Genomic DNA, 24,840 nt, shown 5'->3' with positions numbered 1-24,840 from the left:
CAGTCATGTGGCTTTGATGTACAAGTTACAGGCCTTTCAGGGTAATTATATTCTCACTGTGATCTTTTATGCACACCTGCCCTGCATTCATCTATTTATCTGGCTATTTATGTTTGTAGCATTATCGTTGTTCAATAATTATTTTATATGGCATAGTAGTCCAAATCAAATCTCATCCATCGCTTAGAAAGGTTAAAAGCTACATTGCATGTGATGTGTCCAATAAAAAGCACATTATAAGGCCTAACTGTCTGTCATTTTTAGCTATTGTGAAACCTAATAACATATATTTTGGAAACAATTGGCCTCTACTGATTTGGTAAGACTTTGGTGCCACAGAGAGAGAGGGCCTCAATCACTGTGAGGAAATGGGAAATAGCACAAATAACAGGAAGTTGTCAGATGATAACCCTTCCACAACAGAAGCAGAAGAGAGAGAGAGACGCCTTTAGCGGGGTGGGGGCGAGATGCTGTGAGTCAAGAGAAAGGTCATTTCTTAACACTCTGGGACAATCATCAGATGTCTTGATATGGAATGAAATCAAGTTGTATTGGTCGCGTACGCATATTTTGCAGATGTTAACGCAGGTGCAGCTACAACAGTGCAGTAATACCTCACAATACACACAAATCAAAAACATTTAAATAAAGAAATATCAGAACAAGCCATGTCTGAGTGCGGAATATAAATATATGCGTACAGTGGCTTGAGAAGGTGTTCACCCCCTTGACATTTTTCCTATTTTGTTGCCTTACAACCTGTAATTAAAATACATTTTGGGGCGTTTGTATCATTTGAGTTACACAACATGCCTACCACTTTGAAGATGCAAAATATTTTCTATTGTGAAACAAACAAGAAAGACAAAAAATAAATAATAGAAAACTTGAGCGTGCATAATTATTCACCCCCCCAAAGTCAATACGTTGTAGAGCCACCTTTTGCAGCAATTACAGCTGCAAGTCTCTTGGGGTGTCTCTATAAGTTTGGCACATCTAGCCACTGGGTTTTTTGCCCATTCTTCAAGGCAAAACTTCTCCAGCTCCTTCAAGTTGGATGGGTTCCGCTGGTGTTCCACTGGTGCACAGCAACCACAGATTCTCATACCACAGATTCTCAATTGGATTGAGGTCAGGGCTTTGACTGAGCCATTCCAAGACACTTAAATGTTTCCCCTTAAAGCACTCGAGTCTTGCTTTAGCAGTACGTTAGGGTCATTGTTTACCTCCGGGTTGGAGCGAGCGGTCGCATTCGCACTTCGGTCCGCAGGTAGTATTACTTTTCATTACTTTTCATTACATTTCATTATAGTACAACGGTTTGATTTGTCTAATCTTAGCAATTTCTTCTTAGCTAGCTACATAGCCGTCTTTGTATCAAAGATAATTGCGTAATTATCGTATTTCGTCGTCCTAACGTAGTCTACTGCCCAGCAGCTAGCCACATAGCTAACGTCCACCGTATAGCAGCACCGTAGAAACTATTACATTCAACTGAACGACTTGATTAGTGTAGTGTTAGCTAGCTACATAGTTGTCTTTGCTGTCTTCGTATCCAAGATAATTGTGTAGTTTAGAGTGTATAGTCTTAGAGTGATTATCTTAATTTACCGAGGTTAGCTAGCCAGCTATTTGTCGTCCTTAACGTAGGAGACACTGCTAGCTAACAGCTAACAGCTAACAGCTAGCAAACGTCTACCGAATTAACTTCCCACTCAACAACCCGGTCGCATTCCGCTCGCTCCACAGGTAGTATCACATTTTCATTTCATTTCATTACAGCACAACGGTTTGATTTGCTTGATCGTAGCTAGCTACATAGCTAGCTACATAGCCGTTCTTGTATCAAAGATAATTGTGTAGTCTAGAGCGATTTTCTAGGTTAGCTAGCCAGCTATTGTCGTTCTTTTAACGCAACGTAACGTAATCAACACTGCTAGCTAGCCAGCTAGCCCCCGAATAGCTGCACTGTAGAAACTATTACACTCAACGGAACGACTTGATTAGTGTAGTGTCAACAACGCAGCCACTGCCAGCTAGCCTACTTCAGCAGTACTGTATCATTTTAATCATTTTAGTCAATAAGATTCTTGCTACGTAAGCTTAACTTTCTGAACATTCGAGACGTGTAGTCCACTTGTCATTCCAATCTCCTTGCATTAGCGTAGCCTCTTCTGTAGCCTGTCAACTATGTGTCTGTCTATCCCTGTTCTCTCCTCTCTGCACAGACCATACAAACGCTCCACACCGCGTGGCCGCGGCCACCCTAATCTGGTGGTCCCAGCGCGCACGACCCACGTGGAGTTCCAGGTCTCCGGTAGCATCTGGAACTGCCGATCTGCGGCCAACAAGGCAGAGTTCATCTCAGCCTATGCCTCCCTCCAGTCCCTCGACTTCTTGGCACTGACGGAAACATGGATCACCACAGATAACACTGCTACTCCTACTGCTCTCTCCTCGTCCGCCCACGTGTTCTCGCACACCCCGAGAGCTTCTGGTCAGCGGGGTGGTGGCACCGGGATCCTCATCTCTCCCAAGTGGTCATTCTCTCTTTCTCCCTTACCCATCTGTCTATCGCCTCCTTTGAATTCCATGCTGTCACAGTTACCAGCCCTTTCAAGCTTAACATCCTTATCATTTATCGCCCTCCGGGTTCCCTCGGAGAGTTCATCAATGAGCTTGATGCCTTGATAAGCTCCTTTCCTGAGGACGGCTCACCTCTCACAGTTCTGGGCGACTTTAACCTCCCCACGTCTACCTTTGACTCATTCCTCTCTGCCTCCTTCTTTCCACTCCTCTCCTCTTTTGACCTCACCCTCTCACCTTCCCCCCCTACTCACAAGGCAGGCAATACGCTCGACCTCATCTTTACTAGATGCTGTTCTTCCACTAACCCCATTGCAACTCCCATCCAAGTCTCCGACCACTACCTTGTATCCTTTTCCCTCTCGCTCTCATCCAACACTTCCCACACTGCCCCTACTCGGATGGTATCGCGCCGTCCCAACCTTCGCTCTCTCTCCCCCGCTACTCTCTCCTCTTCCATCCTATCATCTCTTCCCTCTGCTCAAACCTTCTCCAACCTATCTCCTGATTCTGCCTCCTCAACCCTCCTCTCCTCCCTTACTGCATCCTTTGACTCCCTATGTCCCCTATCCTCCAGGCCGGCTCAGTCCTCCCCTCCCGCTCCGTGGCTCGACGACTCATTGCGAGCTCACAGAACAGGGCTCCGGGCAGCCGAGCGGAAATGGAGGAAAACTCGCCTCCCTGCGGACCTGGCATCCTTTCACTCCCTCCTCTCTACATTTTCCTCCTCCGTCTCTGCTGCTAAAGCCACTTTCTACCACTCTAAATTCCAAGCATCTGCCTCTAACCCTAGGAAGCTATTTGCCACCTTCTCCTCCCTCCTGAATCCTCCTCCCCCTCCCCCCTCTCTGCAGATGACTTCATCAACCATTTTGAAAAGAAGGTCGACGACATCCGATCCTCGTTTGCTAAGTCAAACGACACCGCTGGTTCTGCTCACACTGCCCTACCCTGTGCTCTGACCTCTTTCTCCCTCTCTCTCCAGATGAAATCTTGCGTCTTGTGACGGCCGGCCGCCCAACAACCTGCCCGCTTGACCCTATCCCCTCCTCTCTTCTCCAGACCATTTCCGGAGACCTTCTCCCTTACCTCACCTCGCTCATCAACTCATCCCTGACCGCTGGCTACGTCCCTTCCGTCCTCAAGAGAGCGAGAGTTGCACCCCTTCTGAAAAAACCTACACTCGATCCCTCCGATGTCAACAACTACAGACCAGTATCCCTTCTTTCTTTTCTCTCCAAAACTCTTGAACGTGCCGTCCTTGGCCAGCTCTACCGCTATCTCTCTCAGAATGACCTTCTTGATCCAAATCAGTCAGGTTTCAAGACTAGTCATTCAACAGACTGCTCTTCTCTGCATTACGGAGGCGCTCCGAACTGCTAAAGCTAACTCTCTCTCCTCTGCTCTCATCCTTCTAGACCTATCGGCTGCCTTCGATACTGTGAACCATCAGATCCTCCTCTCCACCCTCTCCGAGTTGGGCATCTCCGGCGCGGCCCACGCTTGGATTGCGTCCTACCTGACAGGTCGCTCCTACCAGGTGGCGTGGCGAGAATCTGTCTCCTCACCACGCGCTCTCACCACTGGTGTCCCCCAGGGCTCTGTTCTAGGCCCTCTCCTATTCTCGCTATACACCAAGTCACTTGGCTCTGTCATAACCTCACATGGTCTCTCCTATCATTGCTATGCAGACGACACACAATTAATCTTCTCCTTTCCCCCTTCTGATGACCAGGTGGCGAATCGCATCTCTGCATGTCTGGCAGACATATCAGTGTGGATGACGGATCACCACCTCAAGCTGAACCTCGGCAAGACGGAGCTGCTCTTCCTCCCGGGGAAGGACTGCCCGTTCCATGATCTCGCCATCACGGTTGACAACTCCATTGTGTCCTCCTCCCAGAGCGCTAAGATCCTGGACAACACCCTGTCGTTCTCAACTAACATCAAGGCGGTGGCCCGTTCCTGTGGTTCATGCTCTACAACATCCGCAGAGTAAACAGGAAGCGGCGCAGGTCCTAATCCAGGCACTTGTCATCTCCCGTCTGGATTACTGCAACTCGCTGTTGGCTGGGCTCCCTGCCTGTGCCATTAAACCCCTACAACTCATCCAGAACGCCGCAGCCCGTCTGGTGTTCAACCTTCCCAAGTTCTCTCACGTCACCCCGCTCCTCCGCTCTCTCCACTGGCTTCCAGTTGAAGCTCGCATCCGCTACAAGACCATGGTGCTTGCCTACGGAGCTGTGAGGGGAACGGCACCTCAGTACCTCCAGGCTCTGATCAGGCCCTACACCCAAACAAGGGCACTGCGTTCATCCACCTCTGGCCTGCTCGCCTCCCTACCACTGAGGAAGTACAGTTCCCGCTCAGCCCAGTCAAAACTGTTCGCTGCTCTGGCCCCCAATGGTGGAACAAACTCCCTCACGACGCCAGGACAGCGGAGTCAATCACCACCTTCCGGAGACACCTGAAACCCCACCTCTTTAAGGAATACCTAGGATAGGATAAGTAATCCTTCTCACCCCCCTAAAGATTTAGATGCACTATTGTAAAGTGGCTGTTCCACTGGATGTCATAAGGTGAATGCACCAATTTGTAAGTCACTCTGGATAAGAGCGTCTGCTAAATGTCTTAAATGTAAATGTAAATTGTCCTGCTGGAAGGTGAACCTCCGTCCCAGTCTCAAATCTCCTCAAGAATTTCCCTGTATTTTGCATCATCCGTCATTCTTTGAATTCTGACCAGTCTCCCAGTCCCTGATGATGAAAAACAACCCCACAGCATGATGCTGCCACGACCACCATGCTTTACTGTGGGGATGGTGTTCTCGGGGTGATGAGAGGTGTTGGGTTTGCGCCAGACATAGCTTTTTCCTTGATGGTCAAAAAGCTAAATATTAGTCTCATCTGACCAGAGTACCTTCGTCCATATGTTTGGGGAGTCTCCCACATGCCTTTTGGCGAACACCAAACGTCTTTGCTTATTTTTTTTCATTAAACAATGTATTTTTTCCTGACCACTCTTCTGTAAAGCGTGTACAGCTTAAAGTGGTCCTATGGACAGATACTCCAATCTCCTCTGTGGAGCTTTGCAGCTCCTTCAGGGTTATCTTTGGTCTCTTTGTTGCCTCTCTGATTAATATCCTCCTTGTTTGGAGCGCTCCTTGGTCATCAAGGTGCTTTGCGGTGTTGCAGACTCTGAGGCCTTTCAGAACAGGGGTATATATACACTGAGATCATGTGACAGATCATGTGACACTTAAATAAAGTCCACCTGTGTGCAATATAACTAATTATGTGACTTTTGAAGGTAATTGGTTACCCATATCTTATTTAGGGGTTTCATAGCAAAGGGGGTGAATACATATGCACGCACCACTTTTCATTTTTTTTTTTTTTATGATCTTTTGAAACAAGTACATTTATTTTTCTCTTCACCAATTTGGATGATTTTGTGTATGTCCATTACAAGAAATCCAAATAAAAATACATTTAAAATTACAGGTAGTAATGCAACAAAATAGGAAAAACACCCAGCGGGATGAATACTTTTGCAAGGCACTGTACGTAATGGTGTGTATAGACCGTATGACAAACTGCCAGTCAATACATTATTGAACGAAACATTCACAAGAGACTTCTAGACATTGTCTGTTGGCCTAAATCTCACGCATGCAGGCTGAAACCCATAACTCTAAATTCTGTAGAAGTATCAGACAGAAAGGCTCATGATATAGCTCATTTAACATGATTCTAAAGATGGTAGTTTTGTCATTATTCAGAGGACCTAAAAAAAGAGGTTTCCGGAATTAAAAAAGGAAATGTTGCATTCAACAACACTGCATAATTTGCACATTGCTCATGCAGCCCCAGCCAACTACAACATCTTGGCGAAGGGATGACAGAAGTGATAGGGAAGAGGAGCAAAGGCCAAGTGATAGCGAGGTGTGGTGTAATAAATCACACAGTCGGTCATGTCTGGCTCCAACTGCCTCCTCCACCCCAGAAGCACAGAGGCTTTTAGCAGCCAGTCAGCAGTGGGACTTGAGAAATATGGAGTTTTAATGGACAAGGAGAAACCAGAACGGCAAATGCCTTTGGTCACACATTCATTTTGAATGAAGTGCAGTTCCTGTGGAGTTTAACCCCCCTATCAGGCCCCAGCTCTTTTTCCCTACTCGTCTGTGGAATACACTGCTTCTCCATAACTTACATACCACATACACACGTTCCAATAACATTTATTGTGATTGGCCAATTTGTAGACCTAGTCCACTTATCAAGGGTACAATAATAACGTTGTAATATTTCTTCATTTTGATGTGCATTGTCAGGTACACCGAATGGGCTCTTTCCATGACAGACGGACCGGGTGAATTCAGGGGAAAGCTATGATCCCTCATTGATGTCACTTCAATCAGTGTAGATGAAGGGGAGGAGACAGGTTAAAGAAGGATTTTTAAGTCTTGAGACAATTGACACATGGATTGTGTATGTGTGGCATTTAGAGGGTGACCGGGCAAGACAAAGGATGTAAGTGCCATTGAAAAAGGTATGAGGTGACAGGCATACTGATTTCAGTGTGTCAAGAACTGCAACGCTGCTGGGTTTTTCATGCTCAACAGTTTCCTGTGTATCAAGAATGGTCCACCATCCAAAGGATATCCAGCCAACTTGACACAACTGTGGGAAGCAATGGAGTCAACATGGGCCAGCATCCCTGTGGAACACTTGACACCTTGTAGAGTCCATGCCCTGTCTAATTGAAGCTGTTCTGGGGGCAAAACGGGGTGCAACTAAATATTAGGAAGGTGTACCTAAGGTTTTGTACACTCGGTGTACTGCACTGTTGGAGCTAGAAACATGAAGCATTTTGCTACACCTGCGATAACATCTGCAAAATGTGTACGCGACCAAAAAAATGTATTTGAACAGCAGCTTCGGATTGGTGAATTGTTCCAACTTCCAGGTCATTGAGGTGAAAATCTAAGCGTAAGAAAATAAGGAAAAAGCGCTGCCTGCCTCCCTGAACCAGCTACAGTAATCACATGTGACCCATAAGCATGGTGGGAGTGGGACAGAAAGTAGAGACAACAGAGCACTGAACCAAAGTCTAGTGACTACTGTGACAGTGGCAACCCATAATCCTTCCTGTTCAATGACCTGGTTCTGGGGAAGGAGGAGGTGTGTGAAAGAGGAGAGCGAGCAAGAGGGAGCGATAGAATGTGAGTGTGTGCCTGAGTGAGTGGAGGGGACATCGATGTCAGTGGAAGCGTTACTGGAAATGTCAACCCCCCCTCTCCCATTTGTCCTCCTCCTCTTCCTGTAAGCCTTAAATGTGTGTGCCTGCTGCATCTGTCAGAACACACGTTATAAAACTAATAATGACAACCGTGGTTGTAGCAGGCCCTTTCTGGGCCATCTGTCACGCAGGGGAATAGAGAGTTTTTACCTCCTACTACCCCAGGGAGAGAGTTGACCGACTCACTGAGATGATTCATAGATCTAATTTCACACAACCCAGGGAAGAATGCGCTTTAGATGCCCTTCAATGAAATGGCAAATAAATGGCTTGTTTATTTTTTTTAGCGGCAAAGCAGAAAGGAGAGTGATAGAACAAAACTTACCAGTCAAAACGTTGGATGTTAATACCATGGTTACAAAGAATAAGTGAAAGATGTCATGATAAAACAGAGAGATTAAACAAATGTAGGGCTACAGCAAGTAGTGAAAACAGCCCATAGACAGACCATACTAGTCAGTTGGGCCCCGCCCAAATCTTTCATCCTCTCATCCAGACAGAACTCTGGGATAGAGGAGAACGTTCCCATGTGGCATCACATGGTCACTGATGAGTACCATCGGGTGATAGAAGAGGAGGGGGGACAACATGGGAGAGGGGGGTTATCCAGATGGGCCTCACTCTGGCCCATCTGCCTGCCTTTCCCAGCATCCCCTGGGAGGGCCAAACAGAGGGTCAGGAGCCATATGCAAATCAGGGGACCCTGTGAAGGGGGAAGGGAGTGGCAGCACCTAGCTGGGGCATGCAGCCGTAAAGGAGAAGATGCAGGTCAGGGGACCCCGTGAAGGGTGAAGGGAGTGGCAGCACCTAGCTGGGGCATGCAGCCGTAAAGGAGAAGATGCAGGTCAGGGGACCCCGTGAAGGGTGAAGGGAGTGGCAGCACCTAGCTGGGGCATGCAGCCGTAAAGGAGAAGATGCAGGTCAGGGGACCCCGTGAAGGGGGAAGGGAGTGGCAGCACCTAGCTGGGGCATGCAGCCGTAAAGGAGAAGATGCAGGTCAGGGGACCCCGTGAAGGGGGAAGGGAGTGGCAGCACCTAGCTGGGGCATGCAGCCGTAAAGGAGAAGATGCAGGTCAGGGGACCCCGTGGGGGACCACCTAGCTGGGGCATGCAGCCGTAAGGGGAAGGGGGGACCCCGTGAAGGGTGAAGGGAGTGGCAGCACCTAGCTGGGGCATGCAGCCGTAAAGGAGAAGATGCAGGTCAGGGGACCCCGTGAAGGGGGCAGCACCTAGCTGGGGCAAGGGGAGAAGATGGCAGCACCCCGTGAAGGGGGAAGGGAGTAGCACCTGGGGCATGCAGCCGTAAAGGAGAAGATGCAGGTCAGGGGACCCCGTGAGGGGGAAGGGAGTGGCAGCACCTAGCTGGGGCATGCAGCCGTAAAGGAGAAGATGCAGGTCAGGGGACCCCGTGAAGGGGAAGGGAGTGGCAGCACCTAGCTGGGGCATGCAGCCGTAAAGGGGGACCCCGTGAAGGGGGAAGGGAGTGGCACCTAGCTGGGGCATGCAGCCGTAAAGGAGAAGATGCAGGTCAGGGGACCCAGTGAAGGGGATGCAGGTCAGGGGACCCAGTGAAGGGGGAAGGGAGTGGCAGCACCTAGCTGGGGCATGCAGCCGTAAAGGAGAAGATGCAGGTCAGGGGACCCCGTGAAGGGTGAAGGGAGTGGCAGCACCTAGCTGGGGCATGCAGCCGTAAAGGAGAAGATGCAGGTCAGGGCACCCCGTGAAGGGGGAAGGGAGTGGCAGCACCTAGCTGGGGCATGCAGCCGTAAAGGAGAAGATGCAGGTCAGGTTTTTTTAACATGCCTCCTCCTCCATCAGTCTTTATCTCTGATCTGTGGATGGACAGACCATTGGCCTTGTAGGAAGAAAGAGAAATCCACAAGTTATGGTGGTTTCCTTGCAGATAGAAATAAAACCGTAGAGAACTGACACAAATCCACTCAATTTCATCAGTATGCAATAAAAGAGCAATTACTAAAGCACTATGTAACAGTGTAATAAACAGTGTTACTACACAGAAGGATTTCCGTTAGTAAAATGTGGCGTCAGACAACATGACCAGGAAGATTGTTTAGTTACCATTTGAGAAATCTATCAGACCCATATGCACTGGGTGTAACGTCGTTCTTCGTTTGTGGATAGAGAGTCGGACCGAAATGCAGCGTGGTTGTTACTCATGTTCTTTAATAAATGAAATGACGATACATGAAATAACTATACAATACAAAACAACAAACGGAACGTGAAACCTAATTACAGCCTATCTGGTGAAACTACACAGAGACAGGAACAATCACCCACAAAATACAAAGCGAAACCAGGCTACATAAATACGGTTCCCAATCAGAGACAACGAGAATCACCTGATTCTGATTGAGAACCGCCTCAGGCAGCCAAGCCTATACAACACCCCTACTCAGCCGTAATCCCAATAATACAAAAACCCCAATACGAAATACAACAACATAAACCCATGTCACACCCTGGCCTGACCAAATAATGAAGAAAACACAAAATACTAAGACCAAGGCGTGACAGAACCCCCCCCAAGGCGCGGACTCCCGGACGCACCTCAAAACCATAGGGAGGGTCCGGGTGGGCGTCTGTCCATGGTGGCGGTTCCGGCTCGGGACGTGGACCCCACTCCATTAATATCCGAGTTCCTCCCCTTCACGTCCTGGGATAATCCACCCTCGCCGCCGACAATGGCCTAATAGTCCTCACCCAGAACCCCACAGAACTGAGGAGCAGCTCGTGACTGAGGGGCAGCTCGGGACTGAGGGGCAGCTCGGGGCTCGGGGAGAAAGCCCAGTACTGAGAGAAAGCCCAGTACTGAGAGGAAGCCCAGTACTGAGAGGAAGCTCAGTACTGAGAGGAAGCTCAGTACTGAGATGAAGCTCAGGGAGGTAGTAGGCTTCGGTAGATCCTGGCTGGCTGGCGGAACTGGAAGAGACTGGTTGTCTGGCAGATCTGGAAGAGACTGGTTGTCTGGCAGATCTGGAAGAGACTGGTTGTCTGGCAGATCTGGAAGAGACTGGTTGACTGGCAGATCTGGAAGAGACTGGTTGACTGGCAGATCTGGAAGAGACTGGTTGTCTGGCAGATCTGGAAGAGACTGGTTGACTGGCAGAATCTGGTTGACTGGCAGATCTAGAAGATCATGGCTGACTGGCGGATCTAGCTGCTCTATGCAGACTGACAGCTCCTTGCAGACTGACAGCTCTGGCTGCGTCATGCAGACTGGCAGATCCTGGCCGACTGGCAGATCCTGGCCGACTGGCAGATCCTGGCCGACTGACACTTCTGGCGGATCCTGGCTGACTGGCACTTCTGGCGGATCCTGGCACTACTGGCGGATCCTGGCAGACTGGTGGATCCAGGCTGACTGGTGGATCTAACTGATCCTGACAGACTGGCGGCGCTGGGCAGACTGGCGGCGCTGGGCAGACTGGCGACGCTGGGCAGACTGGCGGCGCTGGGCAGACTGGGAGCACTGGCGGCGCTGGGCAGACTGGCGGCGCTGGGCAGACTGGGAGCACTGGCGGCGCTGGGCAGACTGGCGGCGCTGGGCAGGCGGGAGACTCCGGCAGCGCAGTAGAGGAGAAAGGCGCTGGCTGCGCTGAACAGGCGAGGCGCACTGAAGGCCTGGTGCGTGGTGCTGGAACTGGTGGTACTGGATCGAGGACACGCACAGGCAGCCTGGTGCGTGGAGCTGCTACCGGAGGACTGGAGTGTGGAGGTGGCACAGGATGGGCTAGACCGTGAAGGCGTACTGGAGATCTTGAGAGCAGTGTTGGCACCGGACGTGCAAGGCTAGGGATGTGCACAGGAGGCTTAGTGCGTGAGGCTGGCACATTTTTCACCAGCCGACTAACACGCACCTCAGGACGAGTATGGAGCGCTGACCCAGGTGCCATCAAATCCCCAACACGCTCCGTCGGACGAATCTTGTACCTAAAGCACCAAGCTAGCAAATCCCTCATTACTCTCTCCTCCACTTTCCCCATTAACTCGTTCACAGTCTCTGCTTCGCTCACCTCTAACACCGGCTCTGGTTCTGGTCTCCTCCTTGGCTCCTCACGATAAACAAGGAGAGTTGGCTCAGGTCTATCTACTGACTCAGCCACTCTCCCTGAGCCCCCCCCCCCCCCAAGAAATTTTTGGGGCTGGTTCTCAGGCTTCCATCCGCTACACCGTGCTGCCTCCTCATATCTGCGCCTCTGAGCTTTCGCCGCCTCCAGTTCCTCCTTGGGGCGGCGATATTCTCCAGGCTGAGCCCAGGGTACTTTACCGTCCAGTTCTTCCCTCCCATTTCTCCAGGTGGTGCAGCCTCTCCCACTGCAGCTGCTCTTCACGATTAACAGGGAGAGTAGGCTCAGGTCTGACTCCTGACTCTGCTACTCTCTCCCTGAGCCCCCCCCCCCAATAAATATTTGGGGGTGACTTTCGGGTTTCGCTCTGCACCGCCGTCTCTTTCTTTTCGATTCCATTCGCCTATAGCCCTCTTCGCATTGCTCCAGCGAATCCCAGGCGGGCACCTGCACTCTGTCTGGGTCGGCCGCCCACCTGTCGATTTCTTCCCACGTCGTATACTCCATGCCTCTGCTGTCCATAACGTCCTCCCTTCGCTGTTCAAGCTGTCGCTGCCTGTTAACACACTGCTTGGTCCGTGAGTGGTGGGTGATTCTGTAACGTCGTTCTTTGTTTGTGGATAGAGAGTCGGACCGAAATGCAGCGTGGTTGTTACTCATGTTCTTTAATAAATGAAATGACAATACATGAAATAACTATACAATACAAAACAACAAACAGAACGTGAAACCTAATTACAGCCTGTTTGCTGAAACTACACAGAGACAGGAACAATCACCCACAAAATACAAAGCGAAACCAGGCTACCTAAATACGGTTCCCAATCAGAGACAACGAGAATCACCTGACTCTGATTGAGAACTGCATTAGGCAGTCAAGCATATACAACACACCTACTCAGCCTTAATCCCAATAATACAAAAACCCCAATACGAAATACAACAACATAAACCCATGTCACACCCTGGCCTGACCAAATAATAAAGAAAACACAAAATACTAAAGACCAAGGCGTGACACTGGGGTAGTAATCCATTAGGGCATCTAAGTGTTAAGCAAAAATAGATAAGTAAAAAAAATATCACATTTACATTATGGTAAACAGAACATGTAACTCATGTAATGAAGCAGCCAATAAAACAGCACTTTCAAACATTTGCCAAAAAAACATTTTCGAGAACACCATTCTTAACAGTGCACCTGATAGTGGTTCCATATGTGACCGATAAAATCTCTGTTAGAAAGATGGGGAATCTAAACACGCAACAACTGCGACGGGTTGCTAATATGACCAGGATTGTACATTTGGCTTCTGGATAACCAAAGAAAGTTGATATGAAATCCAGTAGAACGGGAGATAAATTAAATGGCGGTCCAATAGGGAAGTAAATGGAAATACATTTGATAAATTCATTATAAATCACTCCTGTCTATACATAAATACAAATCATAAAAAAATACTTCGACAGCAAGTATGACTTAGCCACAGAGGACTCGAGGACAGGATCATTAGCTTATTTGAAAAAGATCATAGGCCTATGCATATTTGGGTAGCCCGCAATTTGGGCAGCGAGCGTGGCAATAGGCCTGCCTAGCTGATTACGGAGTTGCAGCTGTCAGCGAAAAGCATCTAAAATATATATGTGTGACTATAAAGTTTCTTGAGTATAATTAAAACAAGGGGTATGTGACAAAGACGTAGGTGAGTCTCTTTCCAGAATGTCTCAGCTGTCTCCTGCCAATTCTTGCACATTCATTGAGTGTGTGGTTTGCCCTCTGATACATTTTTTAAAATCAATTCCCCATAACATATGTCATCAGTAGTAAATGTACCGTTACTCATCATTTGGTTACATACATTTCTGTTATTTCATTTATTAAATGAGTTATTTACCGTTTTCATTCTCACAGTTGAAATGTTGTTTGCAGGGTTCAAAACAAGTTTATTTCATAACCATCATTTGCGAGATGTCATTTTTTTCATTGTCTTTTGTTTGGAGTGCCCCATATGTCTGGTGTCTCTGTCCTGATAATGTTGAGGTAGCAATTTATCAGGAGGTGCTGCAGCACCCCTACATGTTGAGGTAGATTTATCAGGTATTGCTGCAGCACTCTCAGCACCCCTACATGTTGAGGTAGCAATTTATCAGGAGGTGCTGCAGCACCCTCAGCACCCCTACATGTTGAGGTAGAGATTTATCAGGTATTGCTGCAGCACTCTCAGCACCCCTACATGTTGAGGTAGAGATTTATCAGGTATTGCTGCAGCACCCCTACATGTTGAGGTAGATTTATCAGGTATTGCTGCAGTACTCTCAGCACCCCTACATGTTGAGTTAGCAATTTATCAGGAGGTGCTGCAGCACTCTCAGCACCCCTACATGTTGAGGTAGAGATGTATCAGGTATTGCTGCAGCACTCTCAGCACCCCTACATGTTGAGGTAGAGATTTATCAGGTATTGCTGCAGCACTCTCAGCACCCCTACATGTTGAGGTAGAGATTTATCAGGAGGTGCTGCAGCACCCTCAGCACCCCTACATGTTGAGGTAGAGATTTATCAGGTATTGCTGCAGCACTCTCAGCACCCCTACATGTTGAGGTAGAGATTTATCAGGAGGTGCTGCAGCACCCTCAGCACCCCTACATGTTGAGGTAGAGATTTATCAGGTATTGCTGCAGCACTCTCAGCACCCCTACATGTTGAGGTAGAGATTTATCAGGTGGTGCTGCAGCACCCTCAGCACCCCTACATGTTGAGGAAGAGATTTATCAGGTGGTGCTGCAGAACCCTCAGCACCCCTACATGTTGAGGTAGAGATTTCTCAGGTGTTGCTGCAGCACTCTCAGCTTCCCTACTTCCCGCGGCTATAGTAGAAAAGTGTTTTTTTAAACATCCATTGTGAATGATAATATATTAAAACTATGAAGGGAAAAGGAGGATATCTAGTCAGTTGTACAACTGAACGCATTCAACTGAAATGTGTCTTCCACAGTTAACCCAACCGCTCTGAACCAGAGAGGTGCAGGGGGCTAGTTCCTCAGAGTAAGCTATTTGAAAAATATTTCCAACAGTCTCCCCTTCAATAATCACCAATCATCGATGTGAAAGCGCAATGGAAGTTATAGGCCTAAAGCTGAATTGGACTATATAGGCTGTGTTCCATAGACTTATTTCTTTAGCCGCCAATAGATCACCCTGTATCAATGTGTCCATATGGCAGAGGCTGTTTATCAAATCCAATTTGATTTGTCACATGCGTCGAATACAACAGGAAAATGCTCACTTACAAGCCCTTAACCAACAATGCATTTAAGAAAAATAAGTGTTAAGCAAAAATAGATAAGTAAAGAAAATAAAAAATAAAAATAATTAACGAGCAGCAGTAAAAGTAGCGAGGCTACACACAGGGGGTACCGGTACGGAGTCAATGTGCAGGGATACAGGTTAGTCAAGGTAATATGTACATGTAGGTAAAGTTAAAGTGACTATGCATAGATAATCAGAGAGTAGCAGCATTGTAAAAGAGGGGTGGGATGGGGGAGGACAATGCAAATAGTCTAGGTAGCCATTTGATTAGCTGTTCATTAATCTTATGGCTTGGGGGTAGAAGCTGTTAAGAAGCCTTTTGGACCTAGACTTGGCGCTCTGGTACCGCTTGCCGTGCGGGAGCAGAGAGAACAGTCTATGACAAGGGTGGCTGGAGTCTTAGACAATTTTTAGGCCCTTCCTCTGACAGCGCCTGGTATAGAGGTCCTGGGTGGCAGGAAGCTTGGATGTGCTGGGCCGTACGTACTACCCTCTGTAGTGCCTTGTGGTCGGAGGCAGAGCAGTTGCCATACCAGGCAGTGATGCAGCCAGACAGGATGCTCTCGATGGTGCAGCTGTAGAACCTTTTGAGGAACTGAGGACCCATGCCAAATCTTTTTAGTTTCCTGAGGGGGAATAGGCTTTGTCGTGCCCTCTTCACGACTGTCTTGGTGTGTTTGGACCATGTTAGTTTGTTGGTGATGTGGACACCAAGGAACTTGAAGCTCTCAACCTGCTCCACTGCCCTGTCGGTGAGAATGGGGGTGTGCTCGGTCCACCTATTCCTGTAGTCCACAATCACCTCCATTGTCTGGATCACGTTGAGGGAGATGTTGTTATCTTGGCACCATGCAGCCAGGTCTCTGACCTCCTCCCTCAGGCCTACCTGTGACACAATTTCCCTAGTTAAAATAAATTCATGTTAGCAGGGAATATTAACTAAATATGCAGGTTTAAAAATATATACTTGTGTATTGATTTAAGAAAGGTATTGATGTTTATGGTTAGGTACACATTGGTGCAACGACAGTGCTTTTTTCGCAAATGTGCTTGTTAGATCACCCGTTTGGCGAAGTAGGCTGTGATTCAATGATAAATTAACAGGCACTGCATCGATTATATGCAAAGCAGGACAATCGAGATAAACTAGTAATATCATCAACCATGTGTAGTTAACCAGTGATTATGTTAAGATTGATTGTTTTTTATAAGATATGTTTAATGCTAGCACCTTACCTTGACTCCTTGATGCACTCGCATAACAGGTTGTCAGCCTGCCACGCAGTCTCCTCGTGGAGTGCAATGTAATCGGCCATAATCGGTGTCCAAAAATGCCGATTACCGATTGTTATGAAAACTTGACATCAGCCCTAATTAAAATCAGCCATTCCGATTAATCAGTCGACCACTAATGTAGACAGCTACGAAAAATACAGTTGAAAACTCTTGGTAAATAGTATGGTCTACAGCTTATCATGAGATACTCTACCCCAGGCGAGAAAAACCTTGAAGACCTTAGATTTCGTGCACCAGCTTTTGTTTACAAATATACACAGACCGCCACGCCTTGCCTTACCACTATCTTGCCAATGCAGCGTAAACCCAACCAGCTGTATGTTATCCGTGTCATCGTTCAGCCACGACGAAACATATGATATTCCAGTTAATGTCCCGTTGGTAGGATTTTCGTGATTGTAGCTCGTCTATTTTGTTATCCAATGATTGTACGTTGGCTAATCAGACTGATGGTAGAGGCAGATTACCCACTCACCGTCGGATCCTTACAAGGCACCCCGTACCTACGTCCCTGATATCTCGGTCTCTTTCTGATGATGCAAATGACATGGGGGGTTACGTTGCATCGGGCCTTGTCGGATGTCTGAAGTAAATAATTTGCGTCCGACTCGTTAAAGAAAAAATATTGGTCCAGTGCGAGGTGTCCTGATATCCATAAGCTATTTTTGGTTATAAGAGACAGTGGCAGCAACATTATGTACAAAATAAAAACAGAAGTTACAAATAATGCAAAAAAAAACACAATAGCACAATTGTTTAGGAGTCCGTAAACGGCAGCCATCTCCTCCGGCGCCATTCTTTCTATTTTTTGATCTCGCATTAGTTGGACTTATAACTTTTAGATTCATATCATTTTAATTCCGATTTTTATGATTAACCACATGACAACGATTTTGAGAAAGAAAAATGTTATTGAAATTTTTACTGTTCCATGAAATTGCGCATATGAAAATCCTAACTGGCATGCAGAATGGTAAAAATAGTAATCTTCCAACTCACGTGCCGCCTATGAAGTCTTTCTAAAAATAATTGCCTCCACGTTTCCATGGTGAGATTTTGCCTATAGGCTCCTTTGAAGCAAGGTAAGATACCTCATCATATGAAATAAAAAATAATTAAATGTTTTCTAAATGTATACTGCCTCCAGCTCACATTGTAAAGTGGTGGGTGACGTGTTGATAGCCTGTTGCCTGCAATAGAATTAATGAGAAATGTTTTTTTTGCGCCATTTTTAATTCTGCACCAAAACTGTTAACACGTGATTGCATTTAGAATTTTTGTGCAGTGATTGGGCTTATAAAAGCATGTTTTAGTCCAGCAGCAACCAGCTGAGAAGCTGCAGGAGAAATCCCGCTCAAAATAGGCTCTGTATGCTGTGAGTGTGTAATAGTTGTTGAATAAATAAGATACATGATGAATAACAAAAATAGACAGGCCAATTTAATTCCACTAAATTATGCAAATTAACCTATATACTGATAAGCATGACGGTCAAATATATATACACATAATGAATAAAAAGCATCAATGAATAAAAAGCTCTATTTTGCGCTGGATTTTTTTTTTGCCTGGTCATTCTGCCCGGAAACAGTTTTATTCATGGGGGCAAAAGCCTGCAATTGCCAGGTAACAGAAACACTGCTACACAGGTAACACTTTGCGTAAAGTGGGCCTGTTACAGAACATAGTCTAATTTGACATTGTGTATCCATCGACCGACCATGCGATTGGCTTCATTGTATTGCTAACTTGCACTTTTCAAAAGATGTGGGAAAATGATAACCAAAACAAGAAGTTACTTTGGCATGCTGAGTCATAATGAGATGAGAGAGAGAGAGAGAGAGAGGCCAACTGCAGTGCAAACCTTCAGAATACCATCTCTGTGACCTCTCAAACCACGGGCAGCAGTCAAAAACATTTCTAATGAACGATTAGCGCTTCTGAAACTCATCTGGAAACATGGTGGTGAGTTCTGTTCAGCCTCACCGGGCAATTCAAGACCAGGAGCTCAAGATGAGAACAAACTCTTGACCCGGAATATTTTGAAATCTTGAAATCCTTGGAACTGTAAAGAATTTCTAGAGCAAGAAGAGGAATATTTACGGATTCAACATCAGTTCGGATTATAGACAGAGTGGCATCAAAGCAGCCGTGACGCTTTGGACCAGAGGTCAACCGATTAATCGGAATGGCCGATTAATTAGGGCCGATTTCAAGTTTTCATAATAAATCAGTATTTTTGGACACAGACTTGCCAATATGTTTATTTTTATTTTTTAACACACCTTTATTTAACATGGCAAGTCAGTTAAGAACACATTCTTATTTTCGATGACGGCCTAGGAACTACCTGTTACGAGAGGGCAGCAAGAAGCCAAGATAAGTTGCTAGCTAGCATTAAACTTATCTTATAAAAAACAATGCATCTTAACATAATCACTAGTCCAACTAGTAATATCATCAACCATGTGTAGTTATCTAGCGTGTCCTGCATTGCATATAATCGATGCGGTGCCTGTTCATTTCTCATTGAATCACATACTTCGACAAACGGGTGATGATTTAACAAGCGCATTTGCGAAAAAAGCACTGTCGTTGCACCAATGTACCAAACCATAAACATCAATGCCTTTCTTTAAAATCAATACACAAGTATATCTTTTAAAACCTGCATATTTAGTTAATATTGCCTGCTAACATGAATTTCTTATAACTAGGCAAATTGTGTCACTTCTCTTGCGTTCCGTGCAAGCAGTCAGGGTATATGCAGCAGTTTGGGCCGCCTGGCTCATTGCGAACTGTGTGAAGCCCATTTATTCCTAACAAAGGCCGTAATTAATTTGCCAGAATTGTACATACTTATGATATAACATTGAAGGTTGTAAATGTAACAGCAATATTTAGACTTAGGGATGCCATCCGTTAGATAAAATACGGAACGTTCCGTATTTCACTGAAATAATAAATATTTTGTTTTCGAAATGATAGTTTCCGGATTGGACCATTTTAATTACCAAAGGCTCGTATTTCTGTGTGTTAATATGTTACAATTAAGTCTATGATTTGATAGAGCAGTCTGACTGAGTGATGGTAGGCACCAGCAGGCTCGTAAGTATTCATTCAAACAGCACTTTCGTGCGTTTGCCAGCAGTTCTTCATTGCGCTGTTTATGACTTCAAGCCTATCAACTCCCGAGATTAGGCTGGTGTAACCGATGTGAAATGACTAGCTAGTTAGCGGGGTGCACGCTAATAGCGTCACTTGCTCTGAGACTTGGAGTAGTTGTTCCCCTTGCTCTGCATGGGTAATGCTGCTTCGAGGGTGGCTGTTATCGATGTGTTCCTGGTTCGAGCCCAGGTAGGAGCAAGGAGAGGGACAGAAGCTATACTGTTACACTGGCAATACTAAAGTGCCTATAAGAACATCCAATAGTCAAAGGTATATGAAATACAAATCGTAGAGAGAAAATAGTCCTATAATAACTACAACATAAAACTTCTTACCTGGGAATATTGAAGACTCATGTTAAAAGGAACCACCAGTTTTCATATGTTCTCATGTTCTGAGCAGGAACTTAAACGTTAGCTTTCTTACATGGCACATATTGCACTTTTACTTTATTCTCCAACACTTTGTTTTTGCATTATTTAAACCAAATTGAAAATGTTTCATTATTTATTTGAGGCTAAATGGATTTTTATTGATGTATTATATTAAGTTAAAATAAATGTTCATTCAATATTGTTGTAATTGTCTTTTTTATTTATTTTTTAAATTGGACGATTATTCGGTATCGGCTTTTTCTGGTCCTCCAATAATCGGTATTGAAAAATCATAACCGGTCGACCACTACTTTGGACAGAGTTTTCTGTTACATGAAAATGTTATCATCCTTGACACAGACATGCTTGAACATCTTATGAACACAATCAATAATGTTGTACTGTTTAGAAGTAACTGCCACAGTTTAGGACACACATGATAAATATCCACTATTCTTTCATAATAATAGGTATACTAGCCTTAGGTATACTTGCCAACAAAGCTTATTGTGAAAGCTTTGTTGGCACATGGGAACTTTAATAATATACTGTGCGAGATAATATAAGGATCTGCATCTTATTGATCATGAATAAATATTTACAGTGTGGCTTTATTAACGGTGAACCATCACTCCATTGCTCTGGCAGCTGTCTTTGTTCGTGTCACTGACTAGAAATCAGGCATGTGTTGCTTGATCGCTTTATGAACAAATTCCTGTCAACTACAGGTAACTGTCAAAATAAAAGAAACATCAACATAAAGTGTATTGATAGGGCGATGGGCTACCACGAGCCATCAGAACAGCTTCAATGCACCTTGGCATAGATTCTACAAGTGTCTGGATTCAACGGCATTCTTCCACAAGAAATTCTATAATTTTGTATTTTGTTGATGGTGGTGGAAAACTCTCAGATGCAGCTCCAGAATCTCCAGTAAGTGAGTTAAGATCTGGTGACCGTAAACCACTTATGCTCCTTTGAGACCCCTCTTTCAAAGTTACAGATCTACACCCACAATAAAATTAGCTAAATATGTTTACGTGACCAATGCAATTTGATCTCTGCTTCTATCCATGGTTGACAAAAAAAAATGGCCAACTGGACATTTTCATACATGACCCTAAGTATGAGTAAACCTGGACCCGTATAAATCAGCTGGGCTTGACAGCTGGGCTTGACAATCTGGACCCTCTATTTCTGAAACTATCCGCCGCCATTGTCGCAACCCCTGTTACCAGCCTGTTCAACCTCTCTTTCATATCGTCTGAGATCCCCAAGGATTGGAAAGCTGCTGCAGTCATCCCCCTCTTCAAAGGGGGAGACACCCTGGACCCAAACTGTTACAGACCTATATCCATTCTGCCCTGCCTATCTAAGGTCTTCGAAAGCCAAGTCAACAAACAGGTCACTGACCATCTCGAATCCCACCGTACCTTCTCCGCTATGCAATCTGGTTTCCGAGCCGGTCACGGGTGCACCTCAGCCACACTCAAGGTACTAAACAACATCATAACCGCCATCGATAAAAGACAGTACTGTGCAGCCGTCTTCATCGACCTTGCCAAGGCTTTCGACTCTGTCAATCACCAGATTCTTATCGGCAGACTCAGTAGCCTCGGATTTTCGGATGACTGCCTTGCCTGGTTCACCAATTACTTTGCAGACAGAGTTCAGTGTGTCAAATCGGAGGGCATGCTGTCCGGTCCTCTGGCAGTCTCTGTGGGGATGCCACAGGGTTCAATTCTCGGGCCGACTCTTTTCTCTGTATATATCAATGATGTTGGTCTTGCTGCGGGCGATTCCCTGATCCACCTCTATGCAGACGACACCATTCTATATACTTTCGGCCCGTCATTGGACACTGTGCTATCTAACCTCCAAACGAGCTTCAATGCCATACAACACTCCTTCCGTGGCCTCCAACTGCTCTTAAAACGCTAGTAAAACCAAATGCATGCTTTTCAACCGATCGCTGCCTGCACCCGCATGCCCGACTAGCATCACCACACTGGATGGTTCCGACCTTGAATATGTGGACACCTATAAGTACCTAGGTGTCTGGCTAGACTGCAAACTCTCCTTCCAGACCCATATCAAACATCTCCAATCGAAAATCAAATCAAGAGTCGGCTTTCTATTCCGCAACAAAGCCTCCTTCACTCACGCTGCCAAGCTTACCCTAGTAAAACTGACTATCCTACCGATCCTCGACTTCGGCGATGTCATCTACAAAATCGCTTCCAACACTCTACTCAGCAAACTGGATGCAGTTTATCACAGTGCCATCCGTTTTGTCACTAAAGCACCTTATACTACCCACCACTGCGACTTGTATGCTCTATTCGGCTGGCCCTCGCTACATATTCGTCGCCAGACCCACTGGCTCCAGGTCATCTACAAGGCCATGCTAGGTAAAGCTCCGCCTTATCTCAGTTCACTGGTCACGATGGCAACACCCATCCGTAGCACGCGCTCCAGCAGGTGTATCTCACTGAACTCATCCCTAAAGCCAACACCTCATTCGGCCGCCTTTCGTTCCAGTACTCTGCTGCCTGTGACTGGAACGAATTGCAAAAATCGCTGAAGTTGGAGACTTTTATCTCCCTCACCAACTTCAAACATCAGCTATCTGAGCAGCTAACCGATCGCTGCAGCTGTACATAATCTATTGGTAAATAGCCCGCCCATTTTCACCTACCTCATCCCCACATTTTATTTATTTACTTTTCTGCTCTTTTGCACACCAATATCTCAATATCAATACCTGTACATGACCATCTGATCATTTATCACTCCAGTGTTAATCTGCAATATTGTAATTATTCGCCTACCTCCTCATGCCTTTTGCACACATTGTATATAGACTCCCCTTTTTTTCTACTGTGTTATTGACTTGTTAATTGTTTACTCCATGTGTAACTCTGTGTTGTCTGTTCACACTGCTATGCTTTATCTTGACCAGGTCGCAGTTGCAAATGAGAACTTGTTCTCAACTAGCCTACCTGGTTAAATAAAGGTGAAATTTAAAAAATGATGGGATGTTAATTGCTTAATTAACTCAGGAACCACACCTGTGTTAAAACACCTGGTTTCATTATGCGTTGTATCCCCAATTTACTGAAGTGTTACCTTTATATGCTGTTTGTTTAGGATTTGAGTTTACGATATTAAGACATTTACTGCTTACGAAGACAGCTAACGTTAGCTAGCTAAATCAGTGAATGCAAGCAAACCAATGTTAGTTGTGTGGATTGCGTTAAGGGAATTAGCTAGCGTAAATACTTTTTAGAAAAACTATAGTATAAGCGAATGCGACAGCATTTAAGGCAAGCAAACACATCTGTTCACTAGTTAGCTAACTAACGGTAACGTTAGCTACTTGGGACACAACAATATATATTTGTATAACTAACATCAACCCTTGTTCTATATGTGACAACTGTGCAATCCTGGGACGCTGCTGTTCAGAAGGGCCTCGCTGACTCCCAATTCCAACATAGAAAACAGACAATCCATCAAGGTTCACTTTACCCAGTGTCCTTTAGCTATTCATCATCTTAGTAAATTGTTAACACTTAAAACGTTACTTCGTTGTGTTCCAAATCAGTTAGCTAGTAAAAAAAATGCACATTTGGCTAGCGTTTACTTGCTAGCTAGCTGGAAAACAGTCAAATGTAGCTAATGTTACTTACTCATTGAAAAGCAGACAAATGGTTTCCGAAGGGGAACTACGACGGTGATTTCTTCTGCCAATGTTATTTTTATTGCCAAACAGATTGTGGATAACTCTCTTCAGTGACCGTGTTTTTAAAGTCCGAATTATTGCAACAGAGGGATCTCCACGAAACTGTGCCTGTGTTGGCTGATTGTAGTAAACCAGAGCTATGAAAACAATGTCTGCCGGTCGGAGGCACAGAGCCTGCATCATGTTGTCCCAGAAACAAAGAACAACACACCTTCCTAGCGGACAAATGGGAGAAATACAGTAGTGAGCAGAGATGTATTTATGTTAAAGAGGCGAATGTACATTTGTGCTTAGCCTCCAGTTGAAAGCATGTATGTTTGAAGAAGTAATGACAGAAATGTACTGCACTTTTTACTGAGAAAAAACACATAGGACTACCTTTTCCTTCAGATACCCTATATTGTCTTTTTAGGTAAGCAACATATGAGACTGACCCAATTAATCCCTTTGGTGATCCCAATAATGTAGCTAGCAAATTTACAAGATGGCGACAGTAGTTTCCTTGGTAACCAAACAAACATACTTGCTAGTTTAGCAACCCAAACCACCAGTCCTAGCTTGCTATTATGAAAATCGAATTGAACAATGACTATATTTTTAATTCAAATTTTGCTTTCAAAAGCAACTCAAACATAGAACACATTACCAAACGTCTCGTTGAACATCTCATTCCAAAATCACAGGCATTAATATGGAGTTGGTCCCCCCTTTGCTGCCACAAAAGACTCCACACTTCTGGGAAGGCTTTCCACTAGATGTTGGAACATTGCTGCAGGGACTTGCTTCCATTCAGCCACAAGAGCATTAGTGAAGTCGGGCACTGATGTTGGGCGATTAGGCCTGGCTCACAGTCGACATTCTAATTCATCCCAAAGGTGTTTGATGGTGTTGAGGTCAGGGCTCTGTGCAGGCCAGTCAAGTTCTTCCACACTGGTATCGACAAACCATTCCTGTATGGACCTCACTCTG

The 24,840-nt window shown here is 45.7% G+C and overlaps 1 protein-coding gene across 2 annotated transcripts in view; it reads right to left on the bottom strand.

Annotated features, from left to right (window-relative positions):
- LOC118394592 (CUE domain-containing protein 1-like) overlaps window positions 1–24,087 on the bottom strand; it is a 56,597-nt gene extending 32,510 nt beyond the window's left edge. For both annotated transcript variants that reach the window (XM_052518570.1, XM_052518571.1), the window contains exon 1: window positions 23,819–24,087. The gene's annotated coding sequence lies outside the window, so the exon portion shown is untranslated. The remainder of the gene's footprint in view (window positions 1–23,818) is intronic.
- Window positions 24,088–24,840: the final 753 nt, after the last annotated feature.

This window comes from Oncorhynchus keta, chromosome 1 (assembly GCF_023373465.1).
Source record: "Oncorhynchus keta strain PuntledgeMale-10-30-2019 chromosome 1, Oket_V2, whole genome shotgun sequence".
NCBI lineage: Eukaryota > Metazoa > Chordata > Actinopteri > Salmoniformes > Salmonidae > Oncorhynchus > Oncorhynchus keta.
This window is presented reverse-complemented; position numbering and strand designations above follow the sequence as displayed.